We start from the raw sequence: 25,124 nt of genomic DNA, 5'->3' as shown, positions 1-25,124 counted from the left end.
GTACTTTTCACTAAAGAAGAAATACGAAAATGGGTTATTATTATGATAATAGCTAAGGGCATCGATTAAGTTGGCAATTGTATTAAAAAATTGAGGTTTGATCACAGAAAGCAAAAACGAGTTTTCCAAATGAGAGATACTGTCTGATTATTGCTTGGGGGTTTTATTTAAGCCTTGCTTCTTTTTTTATTTTATATTTTAAAGTATAGCTCTATTCTAATAACGATGATAAAAATAAATCAAGCAAGTGGGACGCCCTCACACCCAGGGTTGTGGGGTACTCGGTACCGGGCCCGGTGGATCTCAATGGAAGTTGTCACGGTAGCTGTGACCCGGTCTGTGGCCCTGGACGCCCATTGTAAATGTTCAGTGTGAATGAATAAGTCGTGACGCCACCTGTGGTGTTCGGCAATGTAGATGTTAGGCCGACGCTGCAGACAGATCCTCTGAGACAGATGGTGTGGTGCAGCAGTGATGGTATAGCTCTCCACAGGCAGGGCTGTTGTCCCAGGGCAGAGTAGATATGGTGACACTTAGGTGGTGTAGTGTCAGGTGCAGGGGAGGTAGCAGTGCTGGGCAGGTTGACGCTGGAATAAGTAGAGGACACCAGGGCATGTAGTTCCAAAGCTTTACTCACAGTCTGTTGTACAAACAGGTGCCTGCTTCTGTGCCGTGTCCTCCGGGTCAGGGACTCAGTCAACCCCCAGGCCAGATGGAATACTCCTTTCCAACACTCCGCCAACTTGTGCCTTTCTGAACGTCTCCTCTTATAGCGCCTTTAGATGAAGTACTCCTAGTACTGAGTTACACTGGAGTTCCTCCTGTCTGATGTTCCTATGAACTCTACTTGTACGGCAGACAGCTGTAGCCTGCTTCGGGGTCTCCTTGCTACTAAGTCCCGGCTCACTATCCAATTGCTGTTGTGCCCCCAAGTCTTGTGTGGGAATAAAGTGGTCACTACTTCTATTCCTCCGGTGTCTGCTGCAGGACCATTAGTATCCGTACAACCTCGGGGACCGGGCCCCGGTCTTGCGCTTAGAACTTCTAGGAAGGGTTCTCTTCTCACCCACGTCCTCTGTTCTCTTTTACTCCTCACGTTCCGTACTAATCCTTTCTTTCTATGGAGAGTCAAGCTTTCAGTCTATGTTGCGCTCTCTTTCTCTCCTTTCCGTGCCAGCAGACACAGATCACTGGGATCTGCTGCAGCACCTCCATCCATCTATCCCTCTCTCTAGGGATCTTGTTCTCTCTCCAACCAACTACTGACTAACTACTCAAACTCTTCCCACTCCTTGAAATGTAATCTAACTCCACCCACCTCCCAGCACGTTTCGTGTTCCAAGCAGGGAACCGCCGAAGGTGCTTTACTATACTACTTTGTGGTGTGGGTTGCAGGTGTTGGAGCTTGGTCAGGAGTCTCCACCTTACCTGGATGGTGGTGTACCACACCTCAGGAGGAGGTGCAGTACCTCTGTGGCAACTGAGCCTCAGGGGCGCCACACAAGTGCATAACAATGCTGCATTACTTTATGAATGCTTTTCAATGTTCCTTATAGGGAAACTATCCAAGATCCCCTGTATAATAAAGGTGCTATATACCATGTGGCTTTTGGCTGATGGTGCAGGACACAATTCATTACATTCCAAATGGGGCAGTGGCTTTTATATTATACAGAAAAGTAACACATTTCTGCCAGGAATATGTTCCTGTATCAATTCTGCCCTGTCATAGAAATATCTCAAGGGCTGTCACATTGTAGAAGGACCACAAGATTAGAAGCAATGTGATGAAACTGAATGGGAGGAGACACAAATTAGATATTAGGAAAAACGTTTTGACAGTTAGAGTAATCAATGAGTGGAACAGGCTGCCACGAGAGGTGGTGAGTTCTCCTCCAATAGAAGTCTTCAAACAGAGGCTGGACAGACATCTGTCTGGGATGATTTAGTGAATCCTGCTTTGAGCAGGAGGTTGGACCAGATAATTCTATGATTCTAGGTGTATTAATGGGGTAAAAATTCTCCTTGTGGAAAGTGCCAAGTCGGCGAACGGAGAATTATAGGCCATGCAAAGCAACTCTGGAAATGTAAATATGAAAGCAGTCTCTTCAGAGTGGCCACGACTGTATTTGCAAATTTAAATTTGCAGGAGACCATTGCATGTCTATAATTCTCCCTAAACCTACATGGCATTCTCTACGAGGAGAAACTTTGGCTGTTTATCCTAAGACATTTGGCAAGCTTTTTGAAGGGTTGATTTTGACTTTTAGGATTTCTACACCCCATAGATTGCACTAGAATTCTAGTCTATTTGCAATATGCATTTTTCTTACACTTATTTAGCTACAATGGGATATACGACTTCCTGTAATACATGCGCTATCCCCCATAATATCGTATAAGCCATATTTGATATACTGTAACTAAAATCAGAGGTACCTCAGGTTAATATGTAAAGATTATATGAACTCCCAAAAATGTTGAAGTTGTTTTTACCATATAACTGTTTGCTGGGAGAACTATCAACTTTAGATTACTGTGTAAAGAAAGTGAACCCCTTGCACTATACAGCCTGTAACTGCACTGTGAGTCTTTGACTTTTACACTACAATGGAAACCCGTCCAGTCAAGAAAAGTCAAAATGTCACAACGATCTATCAAAACAGAATGGAAAGCTGGAATGATCCTTACCTGCTATTCTAGGGTGAGATTTTCTTGAAAACCATCTAGGATTACCATCTAGAGATCTTCCATGGATGAAGTGAATGCTAGTCTTCTGAGATCTATCTGATGGAATGAAGACTGCGTGCTGCGGCATCAGAATTATTTCTACATTCCGTTAGCTGTGATGTCATAAAGGAAGACGACGCCTATGATGTCATCAACTGAAGGTAGAAGCCTGAGAGTGATGTAGCTGAAAATCAAGAAAAATTCCTAATTTATACTGCACTGACTAATGTGCTTAATTTGACTTCTAAAATGAACAGAAAGATGTAAACTGTCAAAAAACAAAAACTGATATGCTGCTCATAGCCAACAATCACAACTCAGCTTCCATTTTCTTATCATCTTACTGATAAAAAACTGATGTATGAACATAGCCTTATATTTACGATAATGGAAGTTAGTTATTAGCACCCTGGACGATACATTTATGGCACTATCACTGCAAGTATAGGTGTTTTACTCATATTAGATATTACATAGTAGATAGAATGTTAAAAATAATAAAAAAAATAAAAAAATAGGGATATACTTACCCTCTGTCGGCCCCCAAAGTCCTCCCGGCTCTCAGCGGTGCTGGTGGCAACTTCCATTCCCAGGGATGCATTGCGCGAATGACCTCTGCATCAGAGGTCGTTCGCCAGCACCGCTGAGAGCCGGGAGGACTTCGGGGGCCGACAGAGGGTAAGTATATCTCTATTTTTTATTTTAATTCTATTTTTTTACAGGAATATGGTGCCCAGGGCAAGGAGGAGAGTCTCCTCTCCTCCAGAACCTGGGTACCATCCGCACATGAAGCACTCACTTTACGCATGGTGGGCATAGCCACATACGTAAAGTGAGTGTTTCAATGCAAACCTATGGTGGCGGCATCGCCGAGATTCTGCAGAAATAATGGATATGCTGCAGATTTTACCGCTATGCGATCCCACAGCGGAAAAATTCGCAGCATTGGCACAGCAACTGCGGAATCCCATAGAATTGCATGGGAATGCGTTTTTTAAGCATTTTCGCTGCAGCAAAAACGTGGCAGAAATGCTTAAAAAACGCAATGTGGGCACACAGCCTCATAGATCTATTAATGGGTCAAGATGTCCAAATACAAATATGTCAGTGCCATCACATGCACTTACAAGAACAGCACAGAGGAATCCAGAACAAGGGTCATTAATGGCAATGTCAGGCCTGGCACAGGCATACAGACACACAATGATGGCTGTCAGAGCGGTGGCCTTGTCGGCAGACACAGTCCTGCATCCTTTTAGCATACACACAGGGGCAGGCACTGATTGCCAACCTATTATCTCTGCCACATGCTTCAAAACTCTGGGCAGCTCTAATGTGGCCGCTGCCTGACACTAACTAGCCAGACATGTCCACCATGCAGCACTATCCACACACCACATGCAACGACCTGCAGTCTGAGCATCAACAAGCCACCACTGCGTAAGGCCTCTTTCACATATCAGTTTTTTTCCATCAGTCGCAATCCGTCGTTTCTTGAAAAAAACGGATCTGTGACTGATGCCGCTGGATCCTTTTTTTCTCATAGACTTGTATTAGCAACGGACTGCGATGGATGGCCGCACGTTACATCCATTGTTCGACGGATCCATCAGAAATTCTATGTCTGTCAGCCGGAGACAGCGGACATAGGAACGTTTTTTGTCTACGTCGAAAAATCAGACAGCGACAAATGACGGAATCCGGCGACGGATTCCATTTTTTAACTGCACATGCGCCGACACTGTGTGACTGTATGGTGTGTGCGGGCAACGTGTGTATGCGTGTGTGGCAAGGCTGAGCGGGGGTCTGTGCAGCGTTCTGTGCGGGGGTCTGTGTGGGGGTCTGGCGGGGGTTTGCCGAGCTGTGCGGGGGTCTGTGCGGGGGTTTGTGGGGCTGTGCGGGGGTCTGTGGGGCTGTGCGGGGGTATGTGCGGGGGTCTGTGGTGCTTTGTGGGGGTCTGTGCGGGGGTATGTGCAGGTCTGTGTGAGGGTTTGCAGGGCTGTGCGGGGCTGTGTGAGGGTCTGTGCAGGTCTGTGCGTGGGTCTGTGCGGGGGTATGTGCGGGTCTGTGCAGGCAGATGTGCAGGGGTATTTGTGGGTCTGTGCGGGGGTATGTGGGGGTCTGTGTGGGGGTATATGCAGGTCTGTGCGGGGGTATGTGCGGGTCTGTGCGAGGGTATGTGCGGGTTTGTGCAGGTGTATGTGTGGTGGTATGTGCGGGTCTGTGCGGGGGTATGTGGGGGTCTGTGGGGGATGTGCGTGGGTATGTGCGGGTCTGTACGTGGCTGTGCTGGGGTCTGTGGGGTTTATGTGTGGGGCTGTGCGGGAGTTTGCGGGGCTGTGTGTGAGTCTGTGCGGGGCTGTGCGGACATACACACATATATAGTTCATACTCACCATATACTGCTAATCCCCGAAGCCCTTGGTCACCTGAAAAAAATTAAAATAATAAACCAACAATATTCTCCGTGTCCGACGTAATCCAATTAATAAGATTGTCCCAAGACGATCTACCGTGGAGAGCTTTCACATCAGCTGATGCGACTGCTCTCCAGGGGCTCGAGTGATACAATGACGGAGATAATCTTCCGCATTGTATCACTCCACTGCCGACAGGTCACCTGAGTTCAAATGTCACTTTGCAGCACAACAGCGTGAGAATTTTCTCACGCTGTAGTGCCATAAAGCGAGAGGCTTATCTCAAATGACACACTGCTGGAGGGTTATCTCCGGTCAGTGTGTCATCGGAGGCCTATAGAGTGGTCACATCTGCTGATGTGACAGCTCTATAGATGAGATCGTTGTGGGACCATCGTTATTAATGAGATTACGTTGGACAGGGAGTATATTGTTGGTTTGTTTTTTTATTTTTTTTGCAGGTGATCCATGGCTTCGCTAGGATCTGGGCGTGTAATAAAAATTATGAAAAATTTGTTGTGTTTTATTTAATTAAAATACTTTGTTTTTATGTGTGTGTTTTTTAACCCTTTATTACTTAGATTAATAATGGATAGGCATCTTATTGACGCCTCTCCATTATTAACCGGGTTTATTGTCACCTTACAATAGCAAGGTGACATTAACCCCTTATTACCCCATATGCCGCTGCTACACGGCAGTGGGAACAGAGGGGCTAAGTGCCAGAATTGGCGCATCATAGAGATGTGCCATTTCTGGGGTGGCTACGGGTTGGTATTTGTAGCCAGGAGATTTTGCTGGGAAATATGTTAAGGTATATTCTTTCCAGGTTAATGACTTGTATATAAGGCAAAATAATTAACCCCAGACCAAAATGTTCTACCCCCACTTGGGCTATGTTCAGACGCAGCGTTTTAGATACATTTTTCAACTGTAACATTGCTTAGTTTCAAAAAATACAAATGCCCTGCTGCCAAGTCATATGCACCCCAATAAGCCTTTGAACCCACGTACTAGATGGGTCCAGGAAAATCCACTTCACATTATGCATTTTGTACTCCCATACTCTTTTCTTATGTATTGACAGCAAGGCTTGCCCTGCTGCCAAGTCATTTGCACCCCAATAAGCCTTTGAACCCACATACTGGATGGGCCCAGGAAAATCCACTTCACATTATTCATCTTGTACTCCCATTTTCTTTTCTTATGCATTGACAGCAAGGCCTGCCCTGCTGCGAAGTGATGTGTACCTCAATAAGCCTTTGAACCCACATACTGGAAGGCCACATGAAAACCCACTTCACAGTCTTAAGTTGGTCCTGCCATACAGTTTCCTTATGTATTGATTGCAAGGGCCGCCTTGACCCAAATTTGCACGCACCACAATCCCCCCTTGGCCGAAACATGGAGGAGGGCCTCCTAAAAAAAAGACCCATTACAAAGGAGCGGGTCTCCTAGACTTGTAATGCCCATACACGTAGTGCATGGGTTGATAAACATTTCCCCATGGGGGGTACATTTTTTAAAAGTATACTATGGGCATCCTAGACACCCTTGCCAAAAATTGGACTGCCTGCAGCAGCACAGAACACGTTAACCCTGGTTATCTAGTGGCGGAGAAGGAATAGACCTAATGATAAATCATACTGAAATCAAACAAATAAATGAAAAATGTGAATCCACCTATGAAAGAAAATAACAAAAGGGAGGGTTGAACACAGGTTCATAGATATGAAGCCAGAATCTGTTCAACGAGATATATTTATCCCTAGCAACAGCTCAGAGACAGGGATATAAATAAAAATATCCTCTAATAGGATTTCACTATTCTCATTTGCACAAGGAGAGATTAGAAGCAATGTGATGAAACTGAATGGGAGGAGACACAAATTAGATATTAGGAAAAACGTTTTGACAGTTAGAGTGATCAATGAGTGGAACAGGCTGCCACGAGAGGTGGTGAGTTCTCCTTTAATAGAAGTCTTCAAACAGAGGCTGGACAGACATCTGTCTGGGATGATTTAGTGAATCCTGCTTTGAGCAGGAGGTTGGACCAGATAATTCTATGATTCTAGATGTATTAATGGGGTAAAAATTCTTCTTGTGGAAAGGGCCAAGTCCGCGTACGGAGAATTATAGGCCATGCAAAGCAACTCTGGAAATGTAAATATGAAAGCAGTCTCTTCAGAGTGGCCACGACTGTATTTGCAAATTTAAATTTTCAGGAGACCATTGCATGTCTATAATTCTCCCTAACCCTACATGGCATTCTCTACGAGGAGAAACTTTGGCTGTTTATCCTAAGACATTTGGCAAGCTTTTTAAAGGGTTGATTTTGACTTTTAGGATTTCTACACCCCATAGATTGCACTAGAGGTCTAGTCTATTTGCAATATGCATTTTTCTTACACTTATTTAGTTACAATGGGATATACGACTTCCTGTAATACATGCGCTATCCCCCATAATATCGTATAAGCCATATTTGATATACTGTAACTAAAATCAGAGGTACCTCAGGTTAATATGTAAAAATTATATGAACTCCCAAAAATGCTGAAGTTGTTTTTAACATATAACTGTTTGCTGGGAGAACTATCAACTTTAGATTACTGTGTAAAGAAAGTGAACCCCTTGCACTATACAGCCTGTAACTGCACTGTGAGTCTTTGACTTTTACACTACAATGGAAACCAGTCCAGTCAAGAAAAGTCAAAATGTCACAACGATCTATCAAAACAGAATGGAAAGCTGGAATGATCCTTACCTGCTATTCTAGGGTGAGATTTTCTTGAAAACCATCTAGGATTACCATCTAGAGATCTTCCATGGATGAAGTGAATGCTAGTCTTCTGAGATCTATCTGATGGAATGAAGACTGCATGCTGCGGCATCAGAATTATTTCTACATTCCGTTAGCTGTGATGTCATAAAGGAAGACGACGCCTATGATGTCATCAACTGAAGGCCTGAGAGTGATGTAGCTGAAAATCAAGAAAAATTCCTAATTTATACTGCACTGACTAATGTGCTTAATTTGACTTCTAAAATGAACAGAAAGATGTAAACTGTCAAAAAACAAAAACTGATATGCTGCTCATAGCCAACAATCACAACTCAGCTTCCATTTTCTTATCATCTTACTGATAAAAAACTGATGTATGAACATAGCCTTATATTTACGATAATGGAAGTTAGTTATTAGCACCCTGGACGATACATTTATGGCACTATCACTGCAAGTATAGGTGTTTTACTCATATTAGATATTACATAGTAGATAGAATGCTAAAAATAATAAAAAAAATAAAAAATAGGGATATACTTACCCTCTGTCGGCCCCCAAAGTCCTCCCGGCTCTCAGCGGTGCTGGTGGCAACTTCCATTCCCAGGGATGCATTGCGCGAATGACCTCTGCATCAGAGGTCATTCGCCAGCACCGCTGAGAGCCGGGAGGACTTCGGGGGCCAACAGAGGGTAAGTATATCCCTATTTTTTATTTTAATTCTATTTTTTTACAGGAATATGGTACCCAGGGCATGGAGGAGAGTCTCCTCTCCTCCAGAACCTGGGTACCATCCGCACATGAAGCACTCACTTTACGCATGGTGGGCATAGCCACATGAGTAAAGTGAGTGTTTCAATGCAAACCTATGGTGGCGGAATCGCCGCGATTCTGCAGAAATAATGGAGATGCTGCAGATTTTACCGCTATGCGATTCCACAGCGGAAAAATTCGCAGCATTGGCACAGCAACTGCGGAATCCCATAGAATTGCATGGGAATGCGTTTTTTAAGCATTTTCGCTGCAGCAAAAACGTGGCAGAAATGCTTAAAAAACGCAATGTGGGCACACAGCCTCATAGATCTATTAATGGGTCAAGATGTCCAAATACAAGTATGTCAGCGCCATCACATGCACATACAAGAACAGCACAGAAGAATCCAGAACAAGGGTCATTAATGGCAATGTCAGGCCTGGCACAGGCATACAGACACACAATGATGGCTGGCAGAGCGGTGGCCTTGTAGGCAGACACAGTCCTGCATCCTTTTAGCATACACACAGGGGCAGGCACTGATTGCCAACCTATTATCTCTGCCACATGCTTCAAAACTCTGGGCAGCTCTAATGTGGCCGCTGCCTGGCACTAACTAGCCAGACATGTCCACCATGCAGCACCATCCACACACCACATGCAACGACCTGCAGTCTGAGCATCAACAAGCCACCACTGCGTAAGGCCTCTTTCACATATCAGTTTTTTTCCATCAGTCGCAATCCGTCGTTTCTTGAAAAAAACGGATCTGTGACTGATGCCGCTGGATCCTTATTTTCTCATAGACTTGTATTAGCAACGGACTGCGATGGATGGCCGCACGTTACATCCATTGTTCGACGGATCCATCAAAAATTCTATGTCTGTCAGCCGGAGACAACGGACATAGGAACGTTTTTTGTCTACGTCGAAAAATCAGACAGCGACAAATGACGGAATCCGGCGACGGATTCCATTTTTTAACTGCACATGCGCCGACACTGTGTGACTGTATGGTGTGTGCGGGCAACGTGTGTATGCGTGTGTGGCAAGGCTGTGCGGGGGTCTGTGCAGCGTTCTGTGCGGGGGTCTGTGTGGGGGTCTGGCGGGGGTTTGCCGAGCTGTGCGGGGGTCTGTGCGGGGGTTTGTGGGGCTGTGCGGGGGTCTGTGCGGGGGTCTGTGGTGCTTTGTGGGGGTCTGTGCGGGGGTATGTGCGGGGCTGTGTGAGGGTCTGTGCAGGTCTGTGCGTGGGTCTGTGCGGGGGTATGTGCGGGTCTGTGCAGGCATATGTGCGGGGGTATTTGTGGGTCTGTGCGGGGGTATGTGGGGGTCTGTGTGGGGGTATATGCAGGTCTGTGCGGGGGTATGTGCGGATCTGTGCAAGGGTATGTGCGGGTTTGTGCAGGTGTATGTGTGGTGGTATGTGCGGGTCTGTGCGGGGGTATGTGGGGGTCTGTGGGGGATGTGCGTGGGTATGTGCGGGTCTGTACGTGGCTGTGCTGGGGTCTGTGGGGTGTATGTGTGGGGCTGTGCGGGAGTTTGCGGGGCTGTGTGTGAGTCTGTGCGGGGGTATGTGCGGGGCTGTGCGGACATACACACATATATAGTTCATACTCACCATATACTGCTAATCCCCGAAGCCCTTGGTCACCTGAAAAAAAGTAAAATAATAAACCAACAATATTCTCCGTGTCCGACGTAATCCAATTAATAAGATTGTACCAAGACGATCTACCGTGGAGAGCTTTCACATCAGCTGATGCGACTGCTCTCCAGGGGCTCGAGTGATACAATGACGGAGATAATCTTCCGCATTGTATCACTCCGCTGCCGACAGGTCACCTGAGTTCAACTTTCACTTTGCAGCACAACAGCGTGAGAATTTTCTCACGCTGTAGTGCCATAAAGCGAGAGGCTTATCTCCAATGACACACTGCTGGAGGGTTATCTCCGGTCAGTGTGTCATCGGAGGCCTATAGAGTGGTCACATCTGCTGATGTGACAGCTCTATAGGGGAGATCGTTGTGGGACCATCGTTATTAATGAGATTACGTTGGACAGGGAGTATATTGATGGTTTGTTTTTTAATTTTTTTTTGCAGGTGATCCATGGCTTCGCTAGGATCTGGGAGTGTAATAAAAATTATGAAAAATTTGCTGTGTTTTATTTAATTAAAATACTTTGTTTTTATGTGTGTGTTTTTTAACCCTTTATTACTTAGATTAATAATGGATAGGCATCTTATTGACGCCTCTCCATTATTAACCGGGTTTATTGTCACCTTACAATAGCAAGGTGACATTAACCCCTTATTACCCCATATGCCGCTGCTACACGGCAGTGGGAACAGAGGGGCTAAGTGCCAGAATTGGCGCATCTTAGAGATGTGCCATTTCTGGGGTGGCTACGGGTTGGTATTTGTAGCCAGGAGATTTTGCTGGGACATATGTTAAAGTATATTCTTTCCAGGTTAATGACTTGTATATAAGGCAAAATAATTAACCCCAGACCAAAATGTTCCACCCCCACTTGGGCTATGTTCAGACGCATCGTTTTAGATACATTTTTCAACTGTAACATTGCTTAGTTTCAAAAAATACAAATGCCCTGCTGCCAAGTCATATGCACCCCAATAAGCCTTTGAACCCACGTACTAGATGGGTCCAGGAAAATCCACTTCACATTATACATTTTGTACTCCCATACTCTTTTCTTATGTATTGACAGCAAGGCTTGCCCTGCTGCCAAGTCATTTGCACCCCAATAAGCCTTTGAACCCACATACTGGATGGGCCCAGGAAAATCCACTTCACATTATTCATCTTGTACTCCCATTTTCTTTTCTTATGCATTGACAGCAAGGCCTGCCATGCTGCGAAGTGATGTGTACCTCAATAAGCCTTTGAACCCACATACTGGAAGGCCACATGAAAACCCACTTCACAGTCTTAAGTTGGTCCTGCCATACAGTTTCCTTATGTATTGATTGCAAGGGCCGCCTTGACCCAAATTTGCACGCACCACAATCCCCCCTTGGCCGAAACATGGAGGAGGGCCTCCTAAAAAAAGACCCATTACAAAGGAGCGGGTCTCCTAGACTTGTAATGCCCATACACGTAGTGCATGGGTTGATAAACATTTCCCCATGGGGGGTACATTTTTTAAAAGTATACTATGGGCATCCTAGACACCCTTGCCAAAAATTGGACTGCCTGCAGCAGCACAGAACACGTTAACCCTGGTTATCTAGTGGCGGAGAAGGAATAGACCTAATGATAAATCATACTGAAATCAAACAAATATATCAAAAATGTGAATCCACCTGTGAAAGAAAATAACAAAAGGGAGGGTTGAACACAGGTTCATAGATATGAAGCCAGAATCTGTTCAACGAGATATGTTTATCCCTAGCAACAGCTCAGAGACAGGGATATAAATAAAAATATCATCTAATAGGATTTCACTATTCTCATTTGCACAAGGAGAGATTAGAAGCAATGTGATGAAGCTGAATGGGAGGAGACACAAATTAGATATTAGGAAAAACGTTTTGACAGTTAGAGTGATCAATGAGTGGACCGCGCTGCCACGAGAGGTGGTGAGTTCTCCTTTAATAGAAGTCTTCAAACAGAGGCTGGACAGACTTCTGTCTGGGATGATTTAGTGAATCCTGCTTTGAGCAGGAGGTTGGACCAGATAATTCTATGATTCTAGATGTATTAATGGGGTAAAAATTCTTCTTGTGGAAAGGGCCAAGTCCGCGTACGGAGAATTATAGGCCATGCAAAGCAACTCTGGAAATGTAAATATGAAAGCAGTCTCTTCAGAGTGGCCACGACTGTATTTGCAAATTTAAATTTTCAGGAGACCATTGCATGTCTATAATTCTCCCTAACCCTACATGGCATTCTCTACGAGGAGAAACTTTGGCTGTTTATCCTAAGACATTTGGCAAGCTTTTTAAAGGGTTGATTTTGACTTTTAGGATTTCTACACCCCATAGATTGCACTAGAGGTCTAGTCTATTTGCAATATGCATTTTTCTTACACTTATTTAGTTACAATGGGATATACGACTTCCTGTAATACATGCGCTATCCCCCATAATATCGTATAAGCCATATTTGATATACTGTAACTAAAATCAGAGGTACCTCAGGTTAATATGTAAAAATTATATGAACTCCCAAAAATGCTGAAGTTGTTTTTAACATATAACTGTTTGCTGGGAGAACTATCAACTTTAGATTACTGTGTAAAGAAAGTGAACCCCTTGCACTATACAGCCTGTAACTGCACTGTGAGTCTTTGACTTTTACACTACAATGGAAACCAGTCCAGTCAAGAAAAGTCAAAATGTCACAACGATCTATCAAAACAGAATGGAAAGCTGGAATGATCCTTACCTGCTATTCTAGGGTGAGATTTTCTTGAAAACCATCTAGGATTACCATCTAGAGATCTTCCATGGATGAAGTGAATGCTAGTCTTCTGAGATCTATCTGATGGAATGAAGAATGCATGCTGCGGCATCAGAATTATTTCTACATTCCGTTAGCTGTGATGTCATAAAGGAAGACGACGCCTATGATGTCATCAACTGAAGGCCTGAGAGTGATGTAGCTGAAAATCAAGAAAAATTCCTAATTCATACTGCACTGACTAATGTGCTTAATTTGACTTCTAAAATGAACAGAAAGATGTAAACTGTCAAAAAACAAAAACTGATATGCTGCTCATAGCCAACAATCACAACTCAGCTTCCATTTTCTTATCATCTTACTGATAAAAAACTGATGTATGAACATAGCCTTATATTTACGATAATGGAAGTTAGTTATTAGCACCCTGGACGATACATTTATGGCACTATCACTGCAAGTATAGGTGTTTTACTCATATTAGATATTACATAGTAGATAGAATGCTAAAAATAATAAAAAAAAAAAAAATAGGGATATACTTACCCTCTGTCGGCCCCCAAAGTCCTCCCGGCTCTCAGCGGTGCTGGTGGCAACTTCCATTCCCAGGGATGCATTGCGCGAATGACCTCTGCATCAGAGGTCATTCGCCAGCACCGCTGAGAGCCGGGAGGACTTCAGGGGCCGACAGAGGGTAAGTATATCCCTATTTTTTATTTTAATTCTATTTTTTTACAGGAATATGGTGCCCAGGGCATGGAGGAGAGTCTCCTCTCCTCCAGAACCTGGGTACCATCCGCACATGAAGCACTCACTTTACGCATGGTGGGCATAGCCACATGAGTAAAGTGAGTGTTTCAATGCAAACCTATGGTGGCGGAATCGCCGCGATTCTGCAGAAATAATGGATATGCTGCAGATTTTACCGCTATGCGATTCCACAGCGGAAAAATTCGCAGCATTGGCACAGCAACTGCGGAATCCCATAGAATTGCATGGGAATGCGTTTTTTAAGCATTTTCGCTGCAGCAAAAACGTGGCAGAAATGCTTAAAAAACGCAATGTGGGCACACAGCCTCATAGATCTATTAATGGGTCAAGATGTCCAAATACAAGTATGTCAGCGCCATCACATGCACATACAAGAACAGCACAGAAGAATCCAGAACAAGGGTCATTAATGGCAATGTCAGGCCTGGCACAGGCATACAGACACACAATGATGGCTGGCAGAGCGGTGGCCTTGTAGGCAGACACAGTCCTGCATCCTTTTAGCATACACACAGGGGCAGGCACTGATTGCCAACCTATTATCTATGCCACATGCTTCAAAACTCTGGGCAGCTCTAATGTGGCCGCTGCCTGGCACTAACTAGCCAGACATGTCCACCATGCAGCACCATCCACACAAAACATGCAACGACCTGCAGTCTGAGCATCAACAAGCCACCACTGCGTAAGGCCTCTTTCACATATCAGTTTTTTTCCATCAGTCGCAATCCGTCGTTTCTTGAAAAAAACGGATCTGTGACTGATGCCGCTGGATCCTTTTTTTCTCATAGACTTGTATTAGCAACGGACTGCGATGGATGGCCGCACGTTACATCCATTGTTCGACGGATCCATCAAAAATTCTATGTCTGTCAGCCGGAGACAACGGACATAGGAACGTTTTTTGTCTACGTCGAAAAATCAGACAGCGACAAATGACGGAATCCGGCGACGGATTCCATTTTTTAACTGCACATGCGCCGACACTGTGTGACTGTATGGTGTGTGCGGGCAACGTGTGTATGCGTGTGTGGCAAGGCTGTGCGGGGGTCTGTGCAGCGTTCTGTGCGGGGGTCTGTGTGGGGGTCTGGCGGGGGTTTGCCGAGCTGTGCGGGGGTCTGTGCGGGGGTTTGTGGGGCTGTGCGGGGGTCTGTGCGGGGGTCTGTGGTGCTTTGTGGGGGTCTGTGCGGGGGTATGTGCGGGGCTGTGTGAGGGTCTGTGCAGGTCTGTGCGTGGGTCTGTGCGGGGGTATGTGCGGGTCTGTGCAGGCATATGTGCGGGGGTATTTGTGGGTCTGTGCGGGGGTATGTGCGGGTCTGTGTGGGGGTATATGCAGGTCTGTGCGGGGGTATGTGCGGATCTGTGCAAGGGTATGTGCGGGTTTGTGCAGGTGTATGTGTGGTGGTATGTGCGGGTCTGTGCGGGGGTATGTGGGGGTCTGTGGGGGATGTGCGTGGGTATGTGCGGGTCTGTACGTGGCTGTGCTGGGGTCTGTGGGGTGTATGTGTGGGGCTGTGCGGGAGTTTGCGGGGCTGTGTGTGAGTCTGTGCGGGGGTATGTGCGGGGCTGTGCGGACATACACACATATATAGTTCATACTCACCATATACTGCTAATCCCCGAAGCCCTTGGTCACCTGAAAAAAAGTAAAATAATAAACCAACAATATTCTCCGTGTCCGACGTAATCCAATTAATAAGATTGTACCAAGACGATCTACCGTGGAGAGCTTTCACATCAGCTGATGCGACTGCTCTCCAGGGGCTCGAGTGATACAATGACGGAGATAATCTTCCGCATTGTATCACTCCGCTGCCGACAGGTCACCTGAGTTCAACTTTCACTTTGCAGCACAACAGCGTGAGAATTTTCTCACGCTGTAGTGCCATAAAGCGAGAGGCTTATCTCCAATGACACACTGCTGGAGGGTTATCTCCGGTCAGTGTGTCATCGGAGGCCTATAGAGTGGTCACATCTGCTGATGTGACAGCTCTATAGGGGAGATCGTTGTGGGACCATCGTTATTAATGAGATTACGTTGGACAGGGAGTATATTGATGGTTTGTTTTTTATTTTTTTTTTGCAGGTGATCCATGGCTTCGCTAGGATCTGGGAGTGTAATAAAAATTATGAAAAATTTGTTGTGTTTTATTTAATTAAAATACTTTGTTTTTATGTGTGTGTTTTTTAACCCTTTATTACTTAGATTAATAATGGATAGGCATCTTATTGACGCCTCTCCATTATTAACCGGGTTTATTGTCACCTTACAATAGCAAGGTGACATTAACCCCTTATTACCCCATATGCCGCTGCTACACGGCAGTGGGAACAGAGGGGCTAAGTGCCAGAATTGGCGCATCTTAGAGATGTGCCATTTCTGGGGTGGCTACGGGTTGGTATTTGTAGCCAGGAGATTTTGCTGGGACATATGTTAAGGTATATTCTTTCCAGGTTAATGACTTGTATATAAGGCAAAATAATTAACCCCAGACCAAAATGTTCCACCCCCACTTGGGCTATGTTCAGACGCATCGTTTTAGATACATTTTTCAACTGTAACATTGCTTAGTTTCAAAAAATACAAATGCCCTGCTGCCAAGTCATATGCACCCCAATAAGCCTTTGAACCCACGTACTAGATGGGTCCAGGAAAATCCACTTCACATTATGCATTTTGTACTCCCATACTCTTTTCTTATGTATTGACAGCAAGGCTTGCCCTGCTGCCAAGTCATTTGCACCCCAATAAGCCTTTGAACCCACATACTGGATGGGCCCAGGAAAATCCACTTCACATTATTCATCTTGTACTCCCATTTTCTTTTCTTATGCATTGACAGCAAGGCCTGCCATGCTGCGAAGTGATGTGTACCTCAATAAGCCTTTGAACCCACATACTGGAAGGCCACATGAAAACCCACTTCACAGTCTTAAGTTGGTCCTGCCATACAGTTTCCTTATGTATTGATTGCAAGGGCCGCCTTGACCCAAATTTGCACGCACCACAATCCCCCCTTGGCCGAAACATGGAGGAGGGCCTCCTAAAAAAAGACCCATTACAAAGGAGCGGGTCTCCTAGACTTGTAATGCCCATACACGTAGTGCATGGGTTGATAAACATTTCCCCATGGGGGGTACATTTTTTAAAAGTATACTATGGGCATCCTAGACACCCTTGCCAAAAATTGGACTGCCTGCAGCAGCACAGAACACGTTAACCCTGGTTATCTAGTGGCGGAGAAGGAATAGACCTAATGATAAATCATACTGAAATCAAACAAATATATCAAAAATGTGAATCCACCTGTGAAAGAAAATAACAAAAGGGAGGGTTGAACACAGGTTCATAGATATGAAGCCAGAATCTGTTCAACGAGATATATTTATCCCTAGCAACAGCTCAGAGACAGGGATATAAATAAAAATATCCTCTAATAGGATTTCACTATTCTCATTTGCACAAGGAGAGATTAGAAGCAATGTGATGAAGCTGAATGGGAGGAGACACAAATTAGATATTAGGAAAAACGTTTTGACAGTTAGAGTGATCAATGAGAGGACCGCGCTGCCACGAGAGGTGGTGAGTTCTCCTTTAATAGAAGTCTTCAAACAGAGGCTGGACAGACTTCTGTCTGGGATGATTTAGTGAATCCTGCTTTGAGCAGGAGGTTGGACCAGATAATTCTATGATTCTAGATGTATTAATGGGGTAAAAATTCTTCTTGTGGAAAGGGCCAAGTCCGCGTACGGAGAATTATAGGCCATGCAAAGCAACTCTGGAAATGTAAATATGAAAGCAGTCTCTTCAGAGTGGCCACGACTGTATTTGCAAATTTAAATTTTCAGGAGACCATTGCATGTCTATAATTCTCCCTAACCCTACATGGCATTCTCTACGAGGAGAAACTTTGGCTGTTTATCCTAAGACATTTGGCAAGCTTTTTAAAGGGTTGATTTTGACTTTTAGGATTTCTACACCCCATAGATTGCACTAGAGGTCTAGTCTATTTGCAATATGCATTTTTCTTACACTTATTTAGTTACAATGGGATATACGACTTCCTGTAATACATGCGCTATCCCCCATAATATCGTATAAGCCATATTTGATATACTGTAACTAAAATCAGAGGTACCTCAGGTTAATATGTAAAAATTATATGAACTCCCAAAAATGCTGAAGTTGTTTTTAACATATAACTGTTTGCTGGGAGAACTATCAACTTTAGATTACTGTGTAAAGAAAGTGAACCCCTTGCACTATACAGCCTGTAACTGCACTGTGAGTCTTTGACTTTTACACTACAATGGAAACCAGTCCAGTCAAGAAAAGTCAAAATGTCACAACGATCTATCAAAACAGAATGGAAAGCTGGAATGATCCTTACCTGCTATTCTAGGGTGAGATTTTCTTGAAAACCATCTAGGATTACCATCTAGAGATCTTCCATGGATGAAGTGAATGCTAGTCTTCTGAGATCTATCTGATGGAATGAAGAATGCATGCTGCGGCATCAGAATTATTTCTACATTCCGTTAGCTGTGATGTCATAAAGGAAGACGACGCCTATGATGTCATCAACTGAAGGCCTGAGAGTGATGTAGCTGAAAATCAAGAAAAATTCCTAATTCATACTGCACTGACTAATGTGCTTAATTTGACTTCTAAAATGAACAGAAAGATGTAAACTGTCAAAAAACAAAAACTGATATGCTGCTCATAGCCAACAATCACAACTCAGCTTCCATTTTCTTATCATCTTACTGATAAAAAACTGATGTATGAACATAGCCTTATATTTACGATAATGGAAGTTAGTTATTAGCACCCTGGACGATACATTTATGGCACTATCACTGCAAGTATAGGTGTTTTACTCATATTAGATATTACATAGTAGATAGAATGCTAAAAATAATAAAAAAAATAAAAAATAGGGATATACTTACCCTCTGTCGGCCCCCAAAGTCCTCCCGGCTCTCAGCGGTGCTGGTGGCAACTTCCATTCCCAGGGATGCATTGCGCGAATGACCTCTGCATCAGAGGTCATTCGCCAGCACCGCTGAGAGCCGGGAGGACTTCGGGGGCCGACAGAGGGTAAGTATATCCCTATTTTTTATTTTAATTCTATTTTTTTACAGGAATATGGTACCCAGGGCATGGAGGAGAGTCTCCTCTCCTCCAGAACCTGGGTACCATCCGCACATGAAGCACTCACTTTACGCATGGTGGGCATAGCCACATGAGTAAAGTGAGTGTTTCAATGCAAACCTATGGTGGCGGAATCGCCGCGATTCTGCAGAAATAATGGATATGCTGCAGATTTTACCGCTATGCGATTCCACAGCGGAAAAATTCGCAGCATTGGCACAGCAACTGCGGAATCCCATAGAATTGCATGGGAATGCGTTTTTTAAGCATTTTCGCTGCAGCAAAAACGTGGCAGAAATGCTTAAAAAACGCAATGTGGGCACACAGCCTCATAGATCTATTAATGGGTCAAGATGTCCAAATACAAGTATGTCAGCGCCATCACATGCACATACAAGAACAGCACAGAAGAATCCAGAACAAGGGTCATTAATGGCAATGTCAGGCCTGGCACAGGCATACAGACACACAATGATGGCTGGCAGAGCGGTGGCCTTGTAGGCAGACACAGTCCTGCATCCTTTTAGCATACACACAGGGGCAGGCACTGATTGCCAACCTATTATCTATGCCACATGCTTCAAAACTCTGGGCAGCTCTAATGTGGCCGCTGCCTGGCACTAACTAGCCAGACATGTCCACCATGCAGCACCATCCACACAAAACATGCAACGACCTGCAGTCTGAGCATCAACAAGCCACCACTGCGTAAGGCCTCTTTCACATATCAGTTTTTTTCCATCAGTCGCAATCCGTCGTTTCTTGAAAAAAACGGATCTGTGACTGATGCCGCTGGATCCTTTTTTTCTCATAGACTTGTATTAGCAACGGACTGCGATGGATGGCCGCACGTTACATCCATTGTTCGACGGATCCATCAAAAATTCTATGTCTGTCAGCCGGAGACAACGGACATAGGAACGTTTTTTGTCTACGTCGAAAAATCAGACAGCGACAAATGACGGAATCCGGCGACGGATTCCATTTTTTAACTGCACATGCGCCGACACTGTGTGACTGTATGGTGTGTGCGGGCAACGTGTGTATGCGTGTGTGGCAAGGCTGTGCGGGGGTCTGTGCAGCGTTCTGTGCGGGGGTCTGTGTGGGGGTCTGGCGGGGGTTTGCCGAGCTGTGCGGGGGTCTGTGCGGGGGTTTGTGGGGCTGTGCGGGGGTCTGTGCGGGGGTCTGTGGTGCTTTGTGGGGGTCTGTGCGGGGGTATGTGCGGGGCTGTGTGAGGGTCTGTGCAGGTCTGTGCGTGGGTCTGTGCGGGGGTATGTGCGGGTCTGTGCAGGCATATGTGCGGGGGTATTTGTGGGTCTGTGCGGGGGTATGTGCGGGTCTGTGTGGGGGTATATGCAGGTCTGTGCGGGGGTATGTGCGGATCTGTGCAAGGGTATGTGCGGGTTTGTGCAGGTGTATGTGTGGTGGTATGTGCGGGTCTGTGCGGGGGTATGTGGGGGTCTGTGGGGGATGTGCGTGGGTATGTGCGGGTCTGTACGTGGCTGTGCTGGGGTCTGTGGGGTGTATGTGTGGGGCTGTGCGGGAGTTTGCGGGGCTGTGTGTGAGTCTGTGCGGGGGTATGTGCGGGGCTGTGCGGACATACACACATATATAGTTCATACTCACCATATACTGCTAATCCCCGAAGCCCTTGGTCACCTGAAAAAAAGTAAAATAATAAACCAACAATATTCTCCGTGTCCGACGTAATCCAATTAATAAGATTGTACCAAGACGATCTACCGTGGAGAGCTTTCACATCAGCTGATGCGACTGCTCTCCAGGGGCTCGAGTGATACAATGACGGAGATAATCTTCCGCATTGTATCACTCCGCTGCCGACAGGTCACCTGAGTTCAACTTTCACTTTGCAGCACAACAGCGTGAGAATTTTCTCACGCTGTAGTGCCATAAAGCGAGAGGCTTATCTCCAATGACACACTGCTGGAGGGTTATCTCCGGTCAGTGTGTCATCGGAGGCCTATAGAGTGGTCACATCTGCTGATGTGACAGCTCTATAGGGGAGATCGTTGTGGGACCATCGTTATTAATGAGATTACGTTGGACAGGGAGTATATTGATGGTTTGTTTTTTATTTTTTTTTGCAGGTGATCCATGGCTTCGCTAGGATCTGGGAGTGTAATAAAAATTATGAAAAATTTGTTGTGTTTTATTTAATTAAAATACTTTGTTTTTATGTGTGTGTTTTTTAACCCTTTATTACTTAGATTAATAATGGATAGGCATCTTATTGACGCCTCTCCATTATTAACCGGGTTTATTGTCACCTTACAATAGCAAGGTGACATTAACCCCTTATTACCCCATATGCCGCTGCTACACGGCAGTGGGAACAGAGGGGCTAAGTGCCAGAATTGGCGCATCTTAGAGATGTGCCATTTCTGGGGTGGCTACGGGTTGGTATTTGTAGCCAGGAGATTTTGCTGGGACATATGTTAAGGTATATTCTTTCCAGGTTAATGACTTGTATATAAGGCAAAATAATTAACCCCAGACCAAAATGTTCCACCCCCACTTGGGCTATGTTCAGACGCATCGTTTTAGATACATTTTTCAACTGTAACATTGCTTAGTTTCAAAAAATACAAATGCCCTGCTGCCAAGTCATATGCACCCCAATAAGCCTTTGAACCCACGTACTAGATGGGTCCAGGAAAATCCACTTCACATTATGCATTTTGTACTCCCATACTCTTTTCTTATGTATTGACAGCAAGGCTTGCCCTGCTGCCAAGTCATTTGCACCCCAATAAGCCTTTGAACCCACATACTGGATGGGCCCAGGAAAATCCACTTCACATTATTCATCTTGTACTCCCATTTTCTTTTCTTATGCATTGACAGCAAGGCCTGCCATGCTGCGAAGTGATGTGTACCTCAATAAGCCTTTGAACCCACATACTGGAAGGCCACATGAAAACCCACTTCACAGTCTTAAGTTGGTCCTGCCATACAGTTTCCTTATGTATTGATTGCAAGGGCCGCCTTGACCCAAATTTGCACGCACCACAATCCCCCCTTGGCCGAAACATGGAGGAGGGCCTCCTAAAAAAAGACCCATTACAAAGGAGCGGGTCTCCTAGACTTGTAATGCCCATACACGTAGTGCATGGGTTGATAAACATTTCCCCATGGGGGGTACATTTTTTAAAAGTATACTATGGGCATCCTAGACACCCTTGCCAAAAATTGGACTGCCTGCAGCAGCACAGAACACGTTAACCCTGGTTATCTAGTGGCGGAGAAGGAATAGACCTAATGATAAATCATACTGAAATCAAACAAATATATCAAAAATGTGAATCCACCTGTGAAAGAAAATAACAAAAGGGAGGGTTGAACACAGGTTCATAGATATGAAGCCAGAATCTGTTCAACGAGATATATTTATCCCTAGCAACAGCTCAGAGACAGGGATATAAATAAAAATATCCTCTAATAGGATTTCACTATTCTCATTTGCACAAGGAGAGATTAGAAGCAATGTGATGAAGCTGAATGGGAGGAGACACAAATTAGATATTAGGAAAAACGTTTTGACAGTTAGAGTGATCAATGAGAGGACCGCGCTGCCACGAGAGGTGGTGAGTTCTCCTTTAATAGAAGTCTTCAAACAGAGGCTGGACAGACTTCTGTCTGGGATGATTTAGTGAATCCTGCTTTGAGCAGGAGGTTGGACCAGATAATTCTATGATTCTAGATGTATTAATGGGGTAAAAATTCTTCTTGTGGAAAGGGCCAAGTCCGCGTACGGAGAATTATAGGCCATGCAAAGCAACTCTGGAAATGTAAATATGAAAGCAGTCTCTTCAGAGTGGCCACGACTGTATTTGCAAATTTAAATTTTCAGGAGACCATTGCATGTCTATAATTCTCCCTAACCCTACATGGCATTCTCTACGAGGAGAAACTTTGGCTGTTTATCCTAAGACATTTGGCAAGCTTTTTAAAGGGTTGATTTTGACTTTTAGGATTTCTACACCCCATAGATTGCACTAGAGGTCTAGTCTATTTGCAATATGCATTTTTCTTACACTTATTTAGTTACAATGGGATATACGACTTCCTGTAATACATGCGCTATCCCCCATAATATCGTATAAGCCATATTTGATATACTGTAACTTAAATCAGAGGTACCTCAGGTTAATATGTAAAGATTATATGAACTCCCAAAAATGCTGAAGTTGTTTTTAACATATAACTGTTTGCTGGGAGAACTATCAACTTTAGATTACTGTGTAAAGAAAGTGAACCCCTTGCACTATACAGCCTGTAACTGCACTGTGAGTCTTTGACTTTTACACTACAATGGAAACCAGTCCAGTCAAGAAAAGTCAAAATGTCACAACGATCTATCAAAACAGAATGGAAAGCTGGAATGATCCTTACCTGCTATTCTAGGGTGAGATTTTCTTGAAAACCATCTAGGATTACCATCTAGAGATCTTCCATGGATGAAGTGAATGCTAGTCTTCTGAGATCTATCTGATGGAATGAAGAATGCATGCTGCGGCATCAGAATTATTTCTACATTCCGTTAGCTGTGATGTCATAAAGGAAGACGACGCCTATGATGTCATCAACTGAAGGCCTGAGAGTGATGTAGCTGAAAATCAAGAAAAATTCCTAATTTATACTGCACTGACTAATGTGCTTAATTTGACTTCTAAAATGAACAGAAAGATGTAAACTGTCAAAAAACAAAAACTGATATGCTGCTCATAGCCAACAATCACAACTCAGCTTCCATTTTCTTATCATCTTACTGATAAAAAACTGATGTATGAACATAGCCTTATATTTACGATAATGGAAGTTAGTTATTAGCACCCTGGACGTTACATTTATGGCACTATCACTGCAAGTATAGGTGTTTTACTCATATTAGATATTACATAGTAGATAGAATGTAAAAATAATAAAAAAAAATAAAAAATAGGGATATACTTACCCTCTGTCGGCCCCCAAAGTCCTCCCGGCTCTCAGCGGTGCTGGTGGCAACTTCCATTCCCAGGGATGCATTGCGCGAATGACCTCTGCATCAGAGGTCATTCGCCAGCACCGCTGAGAGCCGGGAGGACTTCGGGGGCCGACAGAGGGTAAGTATATCCCTATTTTTTATTTTAATTCTATTTTTTTACAGGAATATGGTACCCAGGGCATGGAGGAGAGTCTCCTCTCCTCCAGAATCTGGGTACCATCCGCACATGAAGCACTCACTTTACGCATGGTGGGCATAGCCACATACGTAAAGTGAGTGTTTCAATGCAAACCTATGGTGGCGGAATCGCCGCGATTCTGCAGAAATAATGGATATGCTGCAGATTTTACCGCTATGCGATTCCACTGCGGAAAAATTCGCAGCATTGGCACAGCAACTGCGGAATCCCATAGAATTGCATGGGAATGCGTTTTTTAAGCATTTTCGCTGCAGCAAAAACGTGGCAGAAATGCTTAAAAAACGCAATGTGGGCACACAGCCTCATAGATCTATTAATGGGTCAAGATGTCCAAATACAAGTATGTCAGCGCCATCACATGCACATACAAGAACAGCACAGAAGAATCCAGAACAAGGGTCATTAATGGCAATGTCAGGCCTGGCACAGGCATACATAGAATCATAGAATGGTAGAGTTGGAAGGGACCTCCTGGGCCATCTGGTCCAACCCCCTGCTCAAAGCAGGATTCGCTAAATCATCCCAGTTAGATGTCTGTCCAGCCTCTGTTTGAAGACTTCCATTGAAGGAGAACTCACCACTTCTCGTGGCAGCCTGTTCCACTCATTGATCACTCTGTCAAAAAGTTTTTTCTAATATCTAATCTGTGTCTCCTCCCATTCAGCTTCATCCCATTGCTTCTAGTCTTTCCTTGTGCAAATGAGAATAAAGTTGATCCTTCTACAATGTGACAGCCCTTTAGATATTTGTAGACAGCTATTAAGTCTCCTCTCAGTCTTCTCTTTTGCAAACTAAACATTCCCAAATCCTGCAACCTTTCCTCATAAGACAGGGTTTGCAGACCGGTCACCATTCTGGTCGCTCTTTTCTGAACTTGCTCCAGTTTG

Source organism: Dendrobates tinctorius, unplaced genomic scaffold, assembly GCF_039654945.1.
Source record: "Dendrobates tinctorius isolate UK_male_01 unplaced genomic scaffold, ASM3965494v1 ptg000030l, whole genome shotgun sequence".
In the NCBI taxonomy this organism is placed as follows: Eukaryota; Metazoa; Chordata; class Amphibia; order Anura; family Dendrobatidae; genus Dendrobates; species Dendrobates tinctorius.
This window is presented reverse-complemented; position numbering follows the sequence as displayed.